Genomic DNA, 22067 nt, shown 5'->3' with positions numbered 1-22067 from the left:
GCCAAGGCGCGATCCCGGAGGCTGTTCTCGACGATGCTGACGAAGTTTGGCTGCGTGGTAATGGACGACGAAACCTACGTCAAAGCCGGCTTCAAGCAGCTTCCGGGACAGAAGTTTTATACGGCAAGAGGAAAGGGTAAGATAGCAGATATTTTCAAGCACATGAAACTGTCAAAGTTCACTAAGAAATATCTGGTTTGGCAAGCCATCTGTACCTGTGGCTTGAAAAGCAGCATTGTCATAGCTTCCGGGACTGTCTCAAAAAATTAACGTGAAATAGTGTTTGAATAAACGTCTGCTGCCTTTCCTGAAGAAACACGGTTTTTCCGTACTGTTTTGGCCGGATTTGGCATCTTGCCATTACGGTAAAAAGGCCATGGAGTGGTACGCCACCAACAACGTGCAGGTGGTTCCCAAGGACAAGAACCCTCCCAACACGCCAGAGCTGCGCCCAATTGAGAAATACTGGGCTATTGTCAAGCGGAACCTAAAGAAGGCCAAAAAAACTGCTAAGGACGAGCAGCAGTTCAAGGAAAACCGGCTTTCTGCGGCGAAGAAGGTGGACAAGGTGGCTGTACAAAATCTGATGGCAGGGGTTGAGCGTAACGCCCGGCAATTCGGATTTGGAAAAACGGAAGCCTAACTGAATATTTTTCCTGAATTTTATACTAATTAAACTTGAAAAAGAAATTTAATTTGATTTTTTAAATAAACGATTTCACCGATTTACACGCGTTTTCCCTTGTCCAAATTTTGACCGTATCACCCTTTAAATGATTATTAATTTTTGAACCCGTGAGTAAACATCAGACCGCTGCAAGCTTTGTATGAAAATATCATATTCTTAAATTTTTACACCTCCCATAACTTTTTTGGTTTTGCTGCCAGAAATAGCAATAAAAATTTTGGAAGCGATCCATCCAGTCCTGAATTAGCGCAACGAGTTTTTATTTTGTATGGAAATTTGTATGGGATAACAAAATTTTATCACTCGAAAATCGCCAGAGAGGTTCTGAAAGTCCAAAAAATATAACTTTGGATGAAACATGTTCCTTGATTCTTGCATTACATTTCATGTGAACAAAGCACCAACCTTAATTGTACCCCAGGAAAGATATTCAATGTTATATAAAATATTTGTTTTCAAAACTCATTTACTTAATTATATCGTTTTTTACTGCTTGTTTATAAGCTGTGTTACAGTAGGGAGGAAAGAAAACATCTCAAAAAACTGTTCTGCATTGCCAAAGAATTTATTGATTCATAAAGCCTTAGCAAAAAGATTTCATTCAATTATTAACAGCTCTAGCAAATGGTTATATTTTTTTTCATGAAATTCTCAGGAGCTTGTCATGTAAGCAAAAAGTGAAGCTTAAAAATAGTCAAAACCAAAAATTAATGACCGATTTCATTTCGAGCATATTTGAATTTTCTGGATGATTTAATGTGCAAAAATTTCTTCTTCCAAACAAATTTTCATACAAAATTGAAACGCATTGCACTAACTCAGGAATCAACCAAATCATCTAGAATTTTATACTGATGCTTGGCAACCCAAAAGGCATCGAGAAAACATATGGGAGCAAAAAGTAATTTCTTGCAGCGGTCTATGAAACATACAAATTTTTAACTGCTTTCAAGTTTCTTAACTTTGAAAATATTTCCAGAGCATCGGGAGATTTATCTTTACTTATCTTACTCATAACACATAGTAGTTTCATCATGAAACATATTAATTTTACTAGGCATGAAGTAAAAAAATACATCATTTCATTGACAATTTTATTAAATCGCAGTCGAATTCACCATGCGCAGCTAAATTGAGCACATGGTAAAATAGATATGCGTAAGCTATTTTGAGGAACAAAACTTTTTTGACTCGAAAATATGGTTTTCTGTTGTTCATTTAAACCACGGATTGAATAGATTTACTATGAGTTTTTGTGTGTAATGAATAATTCTTCCCAGAAACAAGAAAATATCACAACATAACTGAAAAATAACTAAATTTATAAATATCAAACTTATTCGTTTCTAACATTACTGGACTTGTGATATAGCTTAGTTGGCATGTCAGTTGCCTGCAGAGCCGATATCCGCGAGTTCGTGCCCAAGAGCCAACAAACATCGAACATAGTTATGCCGGTTAAGTTTTTCAATAACTGTCCACCAACTGAAACTTTGATATGAAGTCGCGAATGCCAGACAGATGATGAAACGACTAGAATCGAATCAAAAAAAATATAACTTTACTATTTAGTTATGCATGAAAAAAAGTAAAGGTACCTTACAAAAAATTTTTTTTCATTTTTTTCATTAATTTTCATTATTTTACTAGACAAAGATAATAAACTTCAATTGAGCCTATTGATTTAAAGAAAGACATTCATAAATTCACCTTGTCTGAAAGATTGTCATTTAAGAACCATTTTTTTAAGATTCCATCTAACAGAACTCCTGATTTTTATTTCTAAGGCTAGTTTAAATTATAAGTCAATTAAAACCAGAACAATTCTCATGGAATTTTTTTTATTAAGAGTTTTAAAAAGGTTTTACAATCATCTACCGTAAAACACGTTTACTTACTTTGGAATCCTATACAGTTTAAAGAAACAACTAAAATTGATTTAAATTTTGATGCTGAAAAGAACCACTCAATTTTCCAAGACTCATCTTCACAGTTCCTGGTTCAAGAAACAGGAAGTGTTCCTAAAGCACACAAACAAGCGAGATAAGATCATAATTTTTGCCCCGCTTCGTCTCCCTGGGAAAACATAACATCTCGGAATCAGCAAGAAGTTGAGTTGAGGAAAAAAATCGCTGCCAGGCCCCGAAAAAATGAATCACCCAGGATCTCAGACCTCAGCCCTTGTACAAGCAGTAGCAAACAACAATGAAATTTATACATTTCATAAATTTTGAGAGAACCCCTTTCTTTTTTGTCGAAAATTTGTTGCAAGCAGTGACTTCGAGTAGTTGCTGCACATTCCCATCGTCGTCGTCTGCCTCTTTCTTCCCTTTTCCGGTGCAAGACTGTCATAAATATTCACACACTCGTCGTTCTTGCATTCCCTTGCACACTTTTTCCAAGCACTGCTGCTGACTGCTGCTAACTGTTTAGGGTCTTGTCTTTTCGTTGGGAACTGCAACACCCCAAAAGAGGCCAAAAGGGCGGGATGGGTTCTATCAGTGACGAGCTGTGTTGGGTGTATCTGACACCTCTCAACCGAGCAGAGTGTTTGGTGAAGAGACAGATAGAAGGGAAATGAATGGGTGTCTGTTGTGGCTTCGGGTTTTCATTCTTCCCAGCGAGCGCGATTTACGATCTATTCTGGCTGCCTGCAGGTAGACACAAACTGCATGCACTCTGCTGTTGGCTGGCTGGCTGAAGAATTACTGGTGTTTAATTGTTTGGTGAGAACGATCCGGTTCGGATTTCTACCAAGCTGACTGGCCTGCTGAATTGGAACACACCGGCAGATTTCCCTGATTCTGGTGATGCATTCGTATGGACGATGTAATCCGTGGCCATAAAATTTATGCTAACATCCGTTAGACTGACGCTGAATGCACTTTTTATTATTTTCAATGATTTAATGACAGCATTGTGGAGATTAAGCGAGGAAATTGAGAGATAATAAAGAGTAATCCGACTGGCGTGGCTTAAAAACAAAACAAAAAAGAGTTACAGTGTTTATTGGGGTGTAATCAATCTAGGTCGTTATAAAGCTTTATTTCAAATGAAAATACAATGGGAAACATGCAGACAACACACCATAAATAGAACAAAAACTCTGAAAGGTTAGTTTTTTTTTTCAAAATTTTTCCTTCCAGAATCCTTTCAAACTTATTACTTTCAGACAGCAACAAATCCTTCATAAAACTTTTGACTTGCCAACTGAGCTGTATCACAATCTCCTGAGCAGATGTCCGCGAGTTCGAGCCCAAGAGTAAACATCGAACACAGTTGTACCGGATAAGTGTTTCAATAACAATTCGCCAACTGTAACGTTGATAAAGTCGCGAATACCATAATGATGGTAAAACGACTATAATCGAAACAAAATAAAAATAAAACTTTTGATTTTTCATTATATTATTCCAATTTTTTTTAAATTTACTAACAATTTTCTAGCATTTAGATTAGTTTGAAGACTGCTGTCAACAACAGTTACTAAACTGCTATGAAAAAATTGCATCATTGAATATGATACTAGTTCCTAGATCAAGATTGTGGATACTCATGCTGATCCCGGATTTGATTCCGTATTCTGATTTTGATCATGGACCCTTTTCCCTGATGATCGAGAACCCGGTCTCAGGATACTTGTTCCTGAGTTTTGGGTCGTGATCTTGAATACTGTTCCTGGACTCTGATCATATATACCCTGATCCTAGATGAACTTGGATTTTCAATCAGCATGCTTGATACTCCTAGATTCAAAATTCAATTTTGAAGCAACTCCAAATCTGCACTTTTAAGAAAATGATTATAATTTTAATGGCATGTGCGGCGGAATGAAAACTAGAGAGAATTTATTTTTATAGAATTTGAAAGAATGGTGGATAGACAGGCATTAGTGCGCCAATAGGAGAAAGCTTGATAGGTGTTGAAATTTTAGGCTAGAGGGCATGTTGATGAAAAGCTCCCATGAATTGCTCCCGCATAAGGAAAGCTCAGTAGGCCCATGGGTTGCTACGTTTTTGCTCGTTTGAAGTGTGCGTAAAAACACGCTCTCAAACCATTGGGCTTGCTATACATGGGAATTCTCTTTCTGGGTTTCTCATGTATAGTTAGCTAATGCAGAGCAAAGGCGGGAGCAATTCATGGGAGCTTTTCATCAACATGCCCTCTAGCCTAAAATTTCAACACCTATCAAGCTTTCTCCTATTGGCGCACTAATGCCTGTCTATCCACCTTTCTTTCAAATCCTATAAAAATAAATTCTCTCTAGTTTTCATTCCGCCGCACATGCCATTAAAATTATAATCATACAAATTACGGCGATTAAAATCATATAACACTTTTAAGAAAATGAACAAATTACAGAAATTTGTTTTGCAACCTATTTCTTTAAAAATTACGGACACTCCCTCCTAAGAGGTAAAGAAAACCTTGAACCTTGAACCAACCAAGAACACCAACGTTAGGACCATCTTAAACCGATTGTTGGAAAATTTTCAGCAGGACATCATGATCCATTTGCTTCTTAAAATTTTTTTTTAAGTTTCTCACATCCCACTCACGTCAGACACTGCCCAATCCTAAAGTTTTCACTTCATTTCTTTATCCAAATCACGAAGACGTTTACGGTTTTTGTTTGTTATGCCCTTTCACTTCCAAGCCATGGTTGTCCATTTCTCCCCGAGCGGCTTGAAAAATACAACTCCGTGAACTTCACGTTCTAAAACACTTGCCCAGCATTGATGAGACGCCGGGCCTACACCCAATTAAATTTTGAATAGTAGGTACACTGTTTAAGATGTCGGGCTGGCAAGACGATGTAAAGTGTTTACGAAATCAAATTGCACCACTTTAAAATGGCTGTAACTTTTTACCCGTTGAGTATTTTCTATTGAAATTTTGGGTGGAATCAGTTCAATGTGTATTTTTTTTACGCTGTGTAAGTTTCACTAGCAGATGTGCAGTCGTTGCGAAGATGAAGTCAGAAGAACAGCAGCGGCGCAAAGAAATTTCGCGCACGTACCTCGAAAATCCGGATCTTTTTCATCGTGCCATCAGCAAGAAGCTGGGAATGGTACATTCTACGGTGTCTCGTGTTTTAAATCGGTGTCACGAACGTTTGACCATCGATCGGAAAGAAAAAAATGGCAAAAATGGACCTCCGTATAATGTTAAGTGTTGAATTCAATGATTTAGCAACAGTGGTTTTAGTTTGAAATGAGATACCGTTTATTTATTTCTGTTCGCCTAGTCCTTAAAGCTAACTTAGACCTATAGCGATAACAATCTTGTCGCTTAAACTAGGTGATTCCCAACTCTGAATCACTCCTTAAATACTAAAGGGTGATACGGTCAAAATTTGGCCAAGGGAAAACGCGTGTAAATTGTTGAAATCGTTTATTTAAAAAATCATATTAAATTTCTTTTTCAAGTTTAATTAGTATAAAATTCAGGAAAAATATTCAGTTAGGCTTCCGCTTTTCCAAATCCGAATTGCCGGGCCTTACGCTTAACTCCTGCCATCAGATTTTGTACAGCCACCTTGTCCACCTTCTTCGCCGCAGAAAGCCAGTTTGCCTTGAACTGCTGCTCGTCCATAGCAGTTTTTTTTGCCTTCTTTAGGTTCCACTTGACAATAGCCCAGTATTTCTCAATTGGGCGGAGCTCTGGCGTTTTGGGAGGGTTCTTGTCCTTGGGAACCATCTGCACGTTGTTGGCGGCGTACCACTCCATGGCCTTTTTACCGTAATGGCAAGATGCAAAATCCGACCAAAACAGTACGGAACAACCGTGTTTCCTCAGGAAAGGTAGCAGACGTTTATTCAAACACACTTTCACGTAAATTTCTTGGTTGACAGTCCCGGAAGCTATGAAAATGCTGCTTTTCAAGCCACAGGTACAGATGGCTTGCCAAACCAGATATTTCTTCGCGAACTTTGACAGTTTAATGTGTTTGAAAATATCTGCTACCTTCCCCTTCCTTTTGCCGTATAAAACTCCTGTCCCGGAAGCTGCTTGTAGTCGGCTTTAACGTAGGTTTCGTAGGTTTAGTTGGTAAAGTACAAGCAATTACTTTTGATACATTGCGGACCAAAATATGAAATATCTCTTTTTTCGCTGGCCACAAATGTGCTGCATACAGAAGCATAAATAAAATGTTTTAAATAAAACCACAAAACTACCATCAAGACGCCATTCACCGCCCAGTTAAGCGGTTTTTCAACTTCAAACATGTGTAATAAAAAAACGACGGCAGATTTTTATTCGCTTTCTTTTCCAATACATCCCAAAACTGCTCTACTTTAAATAAAAAAATTAGTGGAATGCGAAAAATGTACACTTTTCAAAATAATTAACTAAACTTTGGGATGTTCAACTGGCCCTTTTACCGCCCACTCGACTTTTTCGGGTATCGATAATGTTTTCTTAAGGAAAAACTATCTAAACAACACGGAAACTGTTCTTTTTAGTATTTTCCATACAACGAGCTGTCAAAACCATATTTTGGCTCTTTAGAGAATACATTTTGTGAAATTTTTTCCGCAAATTTAGTACAAATTTTAAAAAATGGGGTTGACTGACAAAATGATGATTCCCGGCAAACACCCTCAAGTAACCGGTTACTTTCAGCGATAAAACATCATTTTCGAACATAATCAAACTAAATGCTTCTTACAATTTACACATTTGACACAATACATGCGTTAAAAACAAAGAAATTGTGCGTGACCGGTCATTAGGAACCCATACTTTTTTTTATACACCAATTACCGCCCATCACTAAACGCTTCAAAAAACAACAACTATTGAAAAAATCGAAAATTTTTTGATGCAAATCTATTCTACGAAAATGAAACTATCGTTTCAAGTCGATTTTAGGTCCAATAGGTACTATCTAGTAAACAAAAACCCTTTTTGCCCTAGGAGTACAGTAATGCTTAGTTCGCTAACAGGCGTCGAATTCAATAATTTGACCGGAAACGAAAAACCAAATATTTTATTTCTGGCTATAGTTAGCATAATTAAGTGATGTTTTTTCAGTGAAATGGTCGAACAATGATGCCGACACAAAACACAGGTCTTATATTTGGAAAAAACATCCCAGTTTTTTCAAAATACACACAAAAGGGTGATTTTGGGCGGTAAATGGTGTCTGGGCGGTGAATGGCGTCTTGATGGTATATATATTTCGAAAATTTGAACACAACTCTTTCGGAAATTCAAATGAACTATGTTTGAGGAATTTGATCCAGATGATTATGAAATATAGAATGTCGGTGTTTTTCGACTTCGATTTCTTCGCGGTCCTCATTGTTTTAGGAAGGTTTTTTATCGATGCAGTTTTCAATTACTTTTCAGTTGATTGTTATGATTTTGAACCAAAAAACTTTCTTATTTCTTTTTGAAAATTATGAATATCTTTTAGAAAAACCAACCTGAATGTCTTGTTTAAGAACTAAAATGGTGCGATAACTTTGTGAAGTTTCTTATAATTTGTAACTTATCAGTTGATGATTTGATTTAAAATTGAGTTCGAATATTTGGGTGGAAATGATCATTCATGTTCCATATTTTAAATATTTTCCAAAATAAAGTCAACTGGAACATGCTTATGGCTGTATTAAAACCGGTTCTTCTTCGAAATTCACATTTTCCTATTCCACCCTCCGGAAACAATCAAATATGCTAATCTATTTGTAGATTACTACTTTTCAAATATCAACCCAAATGTCGTACAGAAAACGGCCAAGAACCTACTCCAATCGAGCGCACAAAACCTATTTACAGTCGGATAGTCGGCATTCAATTATAACGGCCCCGAAGCCACAAGCAAATGGGAATGTAAATTGATTTTAAACAAAGTTTTGCCCCGCAATCGAAATGGGGAGGACGGACTTCTGTCATTCTGTCGAATGACGACGCAGAAACTGTCAGCTGGAAAACAACTACAGTAGGTACCAGGAAGGAAAACCGAGAGCATCCACGTCTCTTCTCACTTGCCCAAGACTGCTGTTGTGTCACTCAACCGTAGAAAAATATATGTTCAGTTCATCTGGACCCCGGAAAATAACCGAAGAGAGAAACTCACACGTCTGGACTATTTTGTAACGCAATTATTCAAAATAAAGAAAATCAATTTTCCCAAACAATGTTGCTCGGGTGATGGAAAATGTCACTAAGTGAGAACACATGCGGTTAGTCGAGCAGCAGTTAGTAAAGCGGCAATAGTTTAAATTCCGATTCCTTTTCTTTATAGTGGGGGCCAGCTGCTTTCTACTTCTAGTTTTCGGAATGGTTCGGTTTGTTTTGCTCTATCCAGGAGGAGGAAGTCGTGAAGCTCCAAATCCCACATGAAAAATTTAAAATTCAAAAGAGCAATAAATGTCTATCGTCGATGAGCTTCCAAGGCATTCCTGGGAACAATGCTGTTCTGGGCCTTGGACTCGATCCCGAACCAGAACCAAATTGATTCTTTATTGTAAACCACATGGCCACCCTTTTTCTTGAGTTTCGTTTCTTGTCAGAGAAAAAGCTAGGGAAAACCCCTAATCTTGGTGATTGATGGATGTCAACTCTAGAACCTTAACCAGAGGCCACTTCACACCAGAGGATTTGAACCAGAGGGAAAAGGGGAACAGAAACAAACCATCACGCTCTCCTCGGATTCGAACGATTGGACTCACAAATGTGACACGCCTCGGCTGGGAAGCGATTGATTGACCCAGGGCTGGGTCGGAGAAGCCCTTGAATTGATGGAAATGAGCATTCTCGGCATAACCCTTGAAACGTCTTGGTGTTCCTTTTTTGTCGTAGGAAATTCAACGGATAACTTGAAAATCTTCACTATATACTGTTTTAGTTTTGAACGACCTGCCAGGGCCAGGGTAGAAACTGGTCAAAGACATCAAAAATGAATGAATAATTTTCAACTTTGAAACAGAATATATTGCGACAATTAAAAAACGGTTATCCAGATGCCAATGCCAATTCCTAATTCTTATGGTAGTCTAACCAACTGTTTACGACGGATGCATCCTCATGGATGACGAAACGTACGTGAAGATGGATTTTGGGCAGCTCCCTGGCCAAAAATTTTATAAAGCCACTGGTCGGGGTGATGCCCAGCAAACAAAGCATCGCATTCGAAATAATAACTTAATTCGTTAATAACGTTACTGCGAATCGAAATTCCTACAAAATAAGTAGAAGGTCGTAAAAATGGTTACTTGAGTCCGCCATGTTTGCAGAAATTGAAGACGATTTTGCTCAATTCGTTCTCTCGCATGGGCTTCAAGTTAAAGAACAGAATTTTGTTCTCTCTGCGACTAGCAGTGCAACCAGATTAAGGTGATCGGCCCAAACTTTTGGCCGATACACCATACTGAGGGGTGATCCCAAACTTTTGGACGGTAACTGAAGTGTCTATTTTAATAATTAAAAGTACATTTTTTAATTTTTGCCCAAATTTTTTGATTGTGTTTTGAGAAGTATAGAATAAGGATTCTAATGCAACTCAAATTTTGAAACTTGGTCCACCCTATCCCGAGATGATCGGCTTTGAATATTAAGAGCAATTTGTAGAGAAATGAATCCAACTTAGATGAAATTTCAGGGACTAGATAAGAGAAAATCGATGTTGAAAAACATGCGAAAAAAATTCGCCTTGTCTCCCGGTGAGACTTGAACCCACATCTTGCGCCTCTCCGGGGCCCATGTATTAACATTCTACTACAGGAGACCAACCTGGCGTATGAATATTATACTGGTTGAGTGTCGATGTCTATCGGAATGAAGGGAATAGTTCTCCCATGTGATCATAATCATTTTTCTTGGTCTATTTCTATTCCCATCATTTCATCTTACGGTAGTTGGAATCAAGTTTGGACATTTTTAAGCACGGCAAGATTTGCATTGCCTTCTCATATCCTGCACGGGTTGTCAGTTATGATGAGAAATGATGCGTTTTGCCGTATTTGGATATCCAGCCAATTTCGGTGTTTGGCACCGCCTTATTTCTATTGCCGAAATTGGCTGGATATCCAAATACGGCAAAACGCATCATTTCTCATCATAACTGACAACCCGTGCAGGATATGAGAAGGCAATGCAAATCTTGCCGTGCTTAAAAATGTCCAAACTTGATTCCAACTACCGTAAGATGAAATGATGGGAATAGAAATAGACCAAGAAAAATGATTATGATCACATGGGAGAACTATTCCCTTCATTCCGATAGACATCGACACTCAACCAGTATAATATTCATACGCCAGGTTGGTCTCCTGTAGTAGAATGTTAATACATGGGCCCCGGAGAGGCGCAAGATGTGGGTTCAAGTCTCACCGGGAGACAAGGCGAATTTTTTTCGCATGTTTTTCAACATCGATTTTCTCTTATCTAGTCCCTGAAATTTCATCTAAGTTGGATTCATTTCTCTACAAAAAAGTTTCGCTGACTGAATGTTTGAGTCAAGACCCATCTCTGGGTCGCAATTTAAAAAATTAAGAGCAATTTTTTGAAAATGTTCTAACTTTAGGTTAAGTTTAAGGTGCAAAACTAAAACATTATTTATAGGCAAAATACCTCCGAAAAAGCTATTGCTTATTATCTTTCAAATTAGATCAGAAGATTTGCAATATGTCCCAAGACGGCTGAGATACGAACGATCAAAATTTGCATGTTTTAGCGGGTGATTCCAAACTTTTGGCCGGCAGTGTATACCGTAACCGAGATTCGATCTCATCACCTCTGACTTTGAAGACTTGATCGCTATCCTCTTCGCCACGGTCGGCGGCCATTCGTACAGTTTTTATCGCAGCTGAAATGATGTATGTATATTACGATCATTCTATGATGTATGTACATGAAACGTATAACAAATTTGTTGGGAAATATTCCTACAAATATGTTTGCTGGGTGTCCCCGGTAAGCTCAAATTCTTTTTTGCCGATAAGTTTGTAAGAAAGTGTTTGATCTGGCAAGGCATTTGCAGCTGCGGACGAACAACCCCGGTTTTTATGACAAACAAGACCATGGACTCAGAGATGTACAAGGAGGAGTTCCTGAGAAAACGTATTCTTCCGTACATTAGATTTCACAAAGGATTAGTAAAGATTTGGCCAGATTTGTCTAGCTGCCACAACAGCAAAGAGGTATTACAATGGTATCGGCATAACGGAGTGGATTTTGTCGAAAAGGACATCAACCTGACCTCACAATTCCGCCCTATAGAAAAATATTAGAGTGAGTCGTTTTGGTGTCATTTTTGAATTTCTCAAACCTTGGGGCCTTAAAAGCTTCGTTTCGGTCAAAACTGATCCACGATTTTTAAAAGAATTTCAAAGTAACGTTTACTCAAGTAAATTTGGACTTTTTGTTTAGTATGGGAAAGGGGGGGGGGATATTTTGTGCTGAAAAATCAACATCATTTTTGTTTCTTCTGTGGAACCGAAACTGCTCATAGTTTTTGTGTCAATTTATAAATTTTCCTAAGGGAATTTTCCGCTTAACAAGTTTATCGAAGACCGTAACTTCGTTTTTAAAATAAAAAAATGTTATTAGGTTTTGAATTGGAGCAAGTCTTTTGGCAATGAAAATCAATAAATTCAATTGACATCCCAACTAGGTACCTAGCGAGGTATTGCATGACTACTTTTCATGAAATACTACGCGAGGCTCCAGCATTGATGCCAAATGAATTTATTGTTTTTCAATGCAAATATATGCACGTAATCCTGTAAAAGAGCTCATAACTTTTTTGCCTTATGAGATAAAAAGTTACGATCTTCGACAAAGTTGTTCAGCGGAAAATTGTTTTAGAGAATTTAAAAGTTGGCACAAACACCATTAGCAGAAAGTAGAACATCTCAGTAAAAACAAAAAATATGTTGATTTTTCAATACACAATATTCGATTTCCCAATACAAATCATGAAGTTCGAATTTACTCATGTAAACGATACTTAAAAATCCTGCAAAAAAATTATGGATGAGTTTTGAACCAAAACGAAGCTCAATTCAATCTAATGTACATACAATATGATACGCCTTTGAAAAGCTTAGTTTGAACTCGCTCAAATGGACACAAAACTGAGTGATTGATTAAATAATTTTGTGATTATAGATCGACTTTTTGCTCGTGAAAAATTAACAAGGTGCGACTACGATGATTTTAGTGCTTTTTTTACTAGTAGAGTGTACATTTCCCGGTTGTTTTAACGTTCCCGGGATTCGGGAAACCTGATCATCCTATTCTCAGTAAATTCCGGGATCCCCAGGAAAAATTGAAATAGGAGATTTTAACCCCTTAATACTGCATATGTACGAAATCATAGATACATATATGGTATTCTAAAGCCACCAGAATTTTTTCAGCACGTGTCCGGGCCGGACAAACCCGGTCAATTTTGTACAAAAACCTGACAAAATCCGGGCATTTGATTTCAAAATTAACGACCAAAAATCCGGGCAATATCCGGTCAAATTTGGCCAAAACTCAGTAGAGTAAATTCAAGAAAAAAATATTAAAAAAAAATCATCATAACTCTTCGACAGATTTCAAACTTTTCAATGAAATACGGGCAACCGGGCCGGATTGTTCCTTTTTAATTTTACTATCCGGACAAACCCGGAAAAAAAACCGGACAACCTGACAACCTAATGGTATTCTGTTCTTACTTTTTCAACTTTATTTTTTATTGTTTAACAAATAAAATTATTTATCTCTTTATTTATCTATTTAACTCAATTATTCAATAAGCAATAACTAAACCAAAAAAAATAAAAAAATAAAAAAATATTACAATTTTTTAAAATTTGAACTTTTTTAATCAAATAAAGCAATTTTAAAGTATTTCGAATTCATTTGTTTAAAATATTTAGAGAACAAAGTTATTTACACCAATGTAAAAATAATTTTACTTCTGTCATAATTCATGCTGCAGAAAACAATAATGATTTAATCCCAAGCATCCAATAGTCACATATTTACTTGAATGAAGGCATTGGAAGTTACATTTTGGCTGACAAAGAGAATAAACTGCCTAATTCCCCTAAGTGAACTTAATGTACTCATTAATGAACTTGAAAGTTCCAAAAGTGATTAATATGTACGTTGTATGTGACTTGTTTTGCCCAATTCCCATGAGTGAACTGTATGTACTTATTAACGAACTTGAAAGTTGCAAAAGTGATCTATACGTACGTTATAGGGGACTTAAGTCACATAAAGGGCACAAAAGTGCTCAAAACGGGATTTGGTAAGTCACAAAAAGTGCATTGATGTGCTTCCAAAATCAAATCACCACTTCGAGTTTTAGTTTCAGTTAAAACAACATCTAGGCGTGGTCTTGTGGTAGCGTGTCCGATTTACACCACGATGGTCGGGGTTCGATCCCCAAGCCAGGCAAGTTTTTTTTTTCAATTAGTAATTTAGTAATTGAGTGACCATTCTGATGAGATATATGTAGGAAATGTAGGAAAGGGTTCAGTTGAGATACAGAGAAATTTTTTGCTCATTTTGTGATTTTTTGGAAGCTGAATTAAGAGCCCGCTGGAAGCTGAATAGAACATCATTCAGACTTGTTTTGGAACTTGAAAGTATCAATAAAAACTTAAATTTTGAGCTGCATAGAACGTACTTCATATCAAGGATGGGGCTGAGTGAGCGTTTTTGTACCTGATTTATGGGAATTTTGATTATATGGGATATGAATCACTTTATTCGAAAAAACTACACGAATTTAATCATAATTTTAGCATAAAATTAATTTCTTGGCAAAATTATGGCAGTTTTAAGCAGTAAAATAAAGATTTTTTTACTGTGTTTATCTAATATAATTGAGCCAATGTTATAAATTAAATGCATATATTATGTTTAACATTTATTTTAATTAATTTGAAATAAAAATAAATATAAAAGTGACAGAAAAACAATTTTTTAGGATGTTGCCAAGCACGAACAAATGAAAACGGATTCGAATTTGCATGAACAGTTGCCTAAAACTTTGGTAGGCGCTACTCATCAATTTATATCAATTTATGTCCATCTTTTTTTGTGGTGTTTATTTATTGATATTGTTTGGTTTTACACATTCGTTGTTTTGCACTTGTAATGCAAGCTTTCCTTAGAAAACCCTTTTTAAATTCAATTTTGTTTGTTGATGTCCTTGTTTAGGCAATCTTAAGAGAAAATTCTACCAAGGTAGAACAATAAGTTTTCTGACTGACTATAACCTTTTTTTCCAATTTAGGTAGTGTCATGTCGATTTATTATATTCGAGGATTCCCGGTATTTTTCATTCGCTTTCGGGACTTTTGTTTGATTTCCGGGTATCCCCGACCGGGTGCACAGGTTGGCATTGAATTTCTTGGCGATGTCATAACTAGCCCGACTGCCCTGGGTTTGCCTTGATCGTCCTCAACAACTTCAAATTCAGTTTCCGATCCTTAGTTTAACTATGACGATTGGTATGAACCTGCCGATCGATAGTATGCATCTCACGGAAACGTTTGAGAACGCTACACACGGTCGATTTGAGCATTTTCAACGATAAAACTTTTTTTTGAACACGACCACACCGGGTTTTTGACGAGGGGGTTCAATTTATTTTCGTCTCGCGGCTTCCATCACATGTAACTATTTTGAAATAAAACGAATCGTAATGAATTTTTCAGCACTGATAGATACATCCCAAACCAAGTACTGTCAAAACATTTAAGATCCGACAACTAGATTTAAGATGATCCATGCTTTATGGTAGTTAAAAATTGTTTCGTAAGAATAAAATTCTAACAAACTGAAGATATGAGGGTTGAACTTGTGCACGGCCTCATCTAAAATCTGCTAAGATATGGTCAGCCATTGCAAAGATTCAGATATTCTATGTGAATTAACAAGGCGAACTCGTTGAAGTTTTTATAAGAAAGCTACAAATTCCGATACAACTAAATTGGGGTTTATTTGAAATTTATGAAACCAGATTCAAATCGGTTCAAAAACGTTTCAAAAAGGACTTAGTGTGTTTGATTCTCATTGACAAATCACTGTTCACCTCATCAAACACACATGAATAAGTGTTTCATTCGGTTGAGTAACCATTGGGTCATGTCTTTGGATAACTCGTTCCCATCTTCTGCTACCGTAATCCGGATAAGATTGATCACTTTTTTCAATATTTTTCGATTATTTTTTCTGTTAAGGGGGATGTGGCATGTTTCATATTGTTAAAACCAGTACTGGACTCCTGTGAACGTAAAACATGGTAGCAGAAATTTATTAGACTATTATAAATTTGATTTAAAAATCGATTTCCTCTCAGTTCAGAATTTAATGCTTTGGGGTAACATTGATCAGTCTCTATTTTGACGGTTTTTACGAGTTTTCTTGATCATAATGAATACAAAACACTTTCAAAATATTTACAAATGCTAGCTTATCAATTTCATCTTGCTTTATAACGTTTTCTTTTAAACACATTTATAATCGAAAAAAGAACAACGATGCTGCATACATTTAGGGGCAAAAATTAAAATAATTGCAAAATAGTTTTAGATTTAAAATACAAATGAAATTTTACCTTCACACATTCCCCTAGGTCCTCACATTATCTCCATTTTAATTTTTTCTTCAAAGTAAACCATTTGATAGAGTTCCTATCCATTTGTCCAATACGGGCTTACTCTTGGAAAATGTCCTTATTTTTTAATTTTTAGAAAATTTAGCATTAAATGGCTTTAAAAATAGCACTGCAACTGTACTTATACAAAGAAAAAAAGTTGTTTTTCCACATTTAACTACCCCTTTGCTTCTAAATGCTTTTTGATATCATCAGGGGAGCTGTTTGTTTGCGAACCTTGAAAAAAATGAATTTATTATGACTTTGAAATTACATTTTTGCCAAAAGAAAACAATTTCAAATACAAACCAAATTTTTGCCTATTTTGAACTCAATAAATAAGCTTTCAAACTTAGAAAACAGTTTTCAAAAATTCAAACTAAAGACTGAGTTATATCAAAGATATTATATTCTATCAAGATACCCGGCTGAATAGATTTTCGAATAAGTAGTCTGGGACATCGATACATTTGTTTACGGTGCTGCCTCTCAGCGAAAAAGTCTTCAAGCTTTTAAACTTGTATACAAGTTTTAAAACGAGCATGCATGTTTTGAATGCGACCAAACTACGTAAACATTAAAAATAAAACGTTACTTTATCCAAACAAAATTATTGTGAAAGGAAAGTTTTGATCAGTTTTTTTTTTGCCTGATTCGTTTGATGGAATGGATTTCTTTCGACTGTCTGTTCAGGCATCGGTGAACACTGATTTCGTCAATAAGGCCAATTCTGGAGAAACTTGAAATCTTTATTTCTCCGGTTAGTAAAGAATAAAATTAGGTACCGAATCTGCTTGTGTGATTTTCTGTTGTCAAAACGAAAACAAATTAAATTGCAGATTTTGCGGAAGGATGATATTAAATTGCAGCTATTCATCCGATGGAATTGCCAATCAATAATTGAAGAATGAAAAGTAATTCCACGAATGTTGAAGGAATCAAGTCTGAACCACCATGAAATCCCTTAGTCCATGAAAAATAAAACTTCCTCAATAAGATTTCTTTACCAGCTTAAATTCAAAAATTAATTCATTAACAGCTTTTTAAAGACAACCTCACTTTATTAAAAAAAATAAAGAAATATAGTGGCAGCAGCTCCGGGCTCCAACATTCTTAGCAGTTGCGCACTTATTGGCTCCATAGAGACGTAGCGAGCGCAGCAGAGCACGGGGAGAATGGCGCAGGTCTTGCTGAATTCTGTTGACGGGACCGTTGCTTCAGATGATCTTCCTGAGCCTGGGTGCTTCTATCATCTCCGTTTGTCTTTCTTGGATTAGCGGCGGCACTGCGGCAACAGCTCGGGCTTTACGGCTCTTTATTCGGCACGCGGACATTGCGAACGCGGAATGATTCCCAATGATTCCCGGATAATATTATAGTCGAAATTTTTCTTGTCCTAAAATTCAAGTGAAACCATAGCCAATAATCACTTTGAAACCTCATTTGCTTTACCTGATCAGATTGGGGGCTTCTCCCTCGATTAACAATAAGCTTTATGGTTACACGACTGGCACAGTTTGTCCGGTCGAAACCCATCGATGCATCCTCGTCAATTTTTTGCCCCATCGGCATTTCCGCAAATTCTTTCGGTAGATTCTGTAAGAACAGATTATTTTAATGTCAGTTAATTATACAAATCAGATTAACTACTGACCTAATTTGGTTTCCTCCGGAGAAGTACAAATGTTAAAATTTGAACGAGCAAAATCTGCGATATAAACAAAAACGCCGACGCATACTGTTTTATATTTTATGGAAAAGCGTACGTGATGATTTTCCAATTTTGAGGTTGAAGTCTTGTTCGCCAACTTTACTTTGGCGCTAGTGTTTTGTCCCAAAAATTTCATGGAAGCCGATAGTACCTGGTTATATCAAAGTTACCCCGTTTTTCGATACTTCTTTTTCATGTAAACATGTAAAATGATAGATGTAAGCATCCTGGAAAATGAAAAACTTGCGTCCTTCGTATTTCTTTCCAACGTAATCTCTGTAACATTTAAACATGCATTGTAGAGATTACCATGTGATGAATACGGCAAAACATACTGAACAAAAGAAGCCCTGCCAAGACGCTTCATTCATTGTATAACTCGTTCCCATCGACACAAAACTTCGAGTGAAAAACTACCAGGCAGCATAACCAGTCCTAATCTAGTTTTAAACTCGCAATCTGATTAATTCAAGAACAATCCATGCTCTAATTGAACCCATTTTTCATCGTAGATTATCACTGGAATCAACATGTTGTTTCAAATTTCAAACATTTTTGTCATCGTATTCGTAGTCTTTCACCCCAGCAGAATCGTCTCCAGCAGTTCCAAACAAAGGGGCGTTAAAATATTAAACAACTTCAGTTCAGTTCAGCTGTAAGTTGGTCTCATAGACGGTGGGAAAAACTCCGGCCGACAACGTGTATGGAATATTTTTCAATTTTACTCCAAAACTTTTCCCTCTCAGAGCGAGCCCTGGCAGCCGGGGGACACAACGATTCAGGCTAAGCCGCGTTAAAGTCAATAGAACAAACAGACTTGGAACGTTAATTCGTTACTTTTGTGGAAGTATCAGACACAAAAGTGTCGGGGGGAAGGTAGAGCATGTACAAAAATAACAACAGCGTCGAAACTAGCGGAAGATTAATTTATGTAATTATGAATGACACAAATTTATCATTCGTTGGGGTTTTTTTTCTGGGTCGTTCGTTCTCCTCCTGGAAGAAAAGGGAAAGGCGAATGTTCTCCGGCCTGGGTGACTTCCCCGAGAATGTCTTGATGGTGGTTTTTAAGAGCCAAGCTGTAAAAAAACGAAAGAACCTTTGAAGGAAAAAAAAATCTTCAACAGAAGTTGCTTTCTCGACACAGAAATGCTGTCTCGGTTTTTGGGAAGCAGCTAGTCAAGAGGCCGCCGCGCCCGTAATGGAAACTCAGTAATCAGCTACAGATGTTGAGCGGAAAACTTTTGACATTCTCATTTTTATGAGCGGGTTTTAGGAGCTATCTCAAAAGAAAATGAACATGAAATTAATTTGGAGATTACCAGTTTAGAAATAGGTTACTGAAAAATGAATGAATCTTGTTACAGAGCTACTACAGGTATATACTTTTCCCTTTCAACAATCTCCTAGTCCCTAGTCGAAGTTTGCCGTGTGCAAAATGACTCTATTGATGGTTGAATTTACACGGACCGATTCGAATAGATATATTGAGAGCTCGCTAGTTAGGGGCGGCATTTGTTTAATCAAAAGAAAGGCACACCGGTCTGATCTACGGACTGCATCATTGACCGGTAAATTCCCGCGCCAAAGCATGCACAACATTACTAAGGTCCCCTCAGAATCTCACCGGCCACCCACCCACCAATTCAAGATTTTAGCGCCCTTCCATGTCCGATACTGGCGAAACGAGCGCCGCGCCGATCGAAACCAAAACGGTGTGACTAGAAAATTTATGGTATCGGGATGGTTTTTGATGGTTCCCAGTCAGTTTCTATTCAGCTGGATCCTGAACGAATGTACCTCTACTAAAGGGTACTATTTTAATGCCCACATGTGTAAATGCAGTCGTAAAGCTTCGGACGGAATTATACTGCCAAACTGAATGGATCAATAACTCTCGTACCTGGACCCGTGGACTCTCTTTGATCTTGGTTGGTTCGTTCTTTCTCTAGGTCGTGCCGCGCGATTCGACTGGATTGGAATGGATGGAAAATCCGGCCGGGTGTAAAGATTGGAATCGGAATTTATGTTGGGAATTTTATGATAATTTTTTTTTCTGGAACTTTACAGCTTGTTTGATGTTTTGCACCCGATTCCGACCTATGCCGGGGTGGTGTTTAGTGAATTAACCTTATTGTTTTGAGATTTACCATTCGGAAATGTCACAATTTGAGAACACAATATATAGCAATCCAAACAACTGTATCCGAAAGAAATTCTCTAACACAATTTCAAGTTGGAAAAACGAACACACAAATTCAGGACATTGGTGAAATTTCATGTTTCTTTGAACAGATCTAAATTCTTCTAAATACTAAAGCGTACATCATTCAAGGAAATAATGAAATTTTACTTTAATTTTAGTACTATGTATGCCGTGACCGAGACTCGATCTCATGACCTCTGGCTTAGAAGACTTGAACGCTATCCTCAAGCCACGGTCAGCTGCCAAAACTGGCAAGAGCATACAGTATGCCCCAAAATAAATTCCGAAAATCTGTCATCATGATTAAACAAAAGTTTCCTTATATTAACACTAGCTGATCCCATACGAACTCCGTTTCGCTTTAAACTTGGAATATGTAATGAACAGTTTGTATGAAAGTCAATTGCCAAGCATTTTTTAAGATGCACTTCCGAATACATTGTTAAGTAATAAATTTTGACTCGATCGTTGCATAACAAGGCAATTATTGCCAAAAAAATAAACCCCTTTTGGTGACCTCTTATATCTGAAATCGATTACCCTTCCCTCAAAACTTCCGTGTGCATTGCATTACCCATTGCATTATAACGTCAATATTGCCAAAAACAGTGGAAATTTAATTAATGTGGACGATCCCTTTCGTCGACCGCTGGCAAAACATTTGACACCTGAAATCGATTGCCCGTCCCTGAAAACTACCGTGTGCAAATTTCCATCCCAATACTATGTATACTAACCACGATATTGCAAAAATATGGAAAGGTTAATATGGACGACCCCCTTTACCGACCCCTTGCACTGAATTTAATACCTAAAATCGATTACCCGTCCCTCAAAGCTCTCGTGTGCCAATTTTCATCTGAACCCGTTGTATAATAACTACAATATCGCATTAACAGTGAATTGTTAATATGGACGACCCCTTTGGCCAACCCTTGACTTTAGTTTGGTTATGTGAAATCTATTGTTTGTCCCTAATAACTCCTATGTGCAAATTTTCATCCCAATCCGATGTATGAAAACGTCAATATAACTAAAATATTGAAAGTTAATATGGACGAACCCTTTAGACGACTCCAGACTCTGCATTTAGCATCTCGAATTGATTGCTCGTCATTCAAAAGTACTATGTGCAAAGTTTCATCTCAATCTGATGTATAATAACGCCAATATCGCAAAAAAAATAAACAGATGATATGGGCGACCCCTTTTGCCAACCCCTGACCCAAAATGCAATGCCTGAAATCAATTGGCCATCTCTCAAAACTCTCATGTGCAAATTTTCATCACAATCCGACGAAAAGTAACGTCAATATCGCGAAAACAATATTTGTCTTGTATGGACGCCCCCTTCAGAAGGGGTCATCCGAAAATTTGAAAACATTTTTCATCATTCCTGGTCCTAATGAGCATCCATGCCAAATTTCAGACCTCTAGCTCTTAAGACGGCTGAGTCTACAGAGGACAAACAAACAAACAAACCCACAGAAATTGCTTTTTATATATATAGATGAAACTTTTAAATTCATTCAGGCATATAAATGAGCATATTAAGAAACAATCACACGATGAAGATGACCTTAAAATCCGGAGCATACTTCCGCAATACGCCAAACAAAATTAAACTAACAGCAGCAGCAGACTTAAAAATCTGCTCAGCACAAGCCAATCTGTCTATTTCTATCAGAAGGCCAAATCAATAGAACCAAACAGCAGAAATTTGCTCCTCCTAAGCCAATCTGTCTTTTTCCTCTGGAAGGCCAAATCAAAACAACCAAACAGCAGCAGCAGACTAAAAAATCTGTGAAGGCCATGTCAATCCGTCTTTTTTTAACCAGGAGGCCAAAAC

The 22067-nt window shown here is 37.1% G+C and overlaps 1 protein-coding gene and 1 long non-coding RNA gene across 3 annotated transcripts in view; both read right to left on the bottom strand.

The window, feature by feature from the left end:
* The window catches only part of LOC129749797 (netrin receptor unc-5-like), a 555087-nt gene that overhangs the window by 480945 nt on the left and 52075 nt on the right, over positions 1-22067 (bottom strand). The window lies entirely within an intron of this gene.
* LOC129749801 (uncharacterized) lies at positions 17389-18078 on the bottom strand. The gene is made up of 3 exons (XR_008738165.1): positions 17956-18078; positions 17754-17897; positions 17389-17697 (listed from the first exon to the last, which is right to left on the bottom strand). It is a non-coding gene; the product is annotated as an uncharacterized LOC129749801 (long non-coding RNA).

Source organism: Uranotaenia lowii, chromosome 2 (assembly GCF_029784155.1).
Source record: "Uranotaenia lowii strain MFRU-FL chromosome 2, ASM2978415v1, whole genome shotgun sequence".
NCBI classification, from domain to species: domain Eukaryota; kingdom Metazoa; phylum Arthropoda; class Insecta; order Diptera; family Culicidae; genus Uranotaenia; species Uranotaenia lowii.
This window is presented reverse-complemented; position numbering and strand designations above follow the sequence as displayed.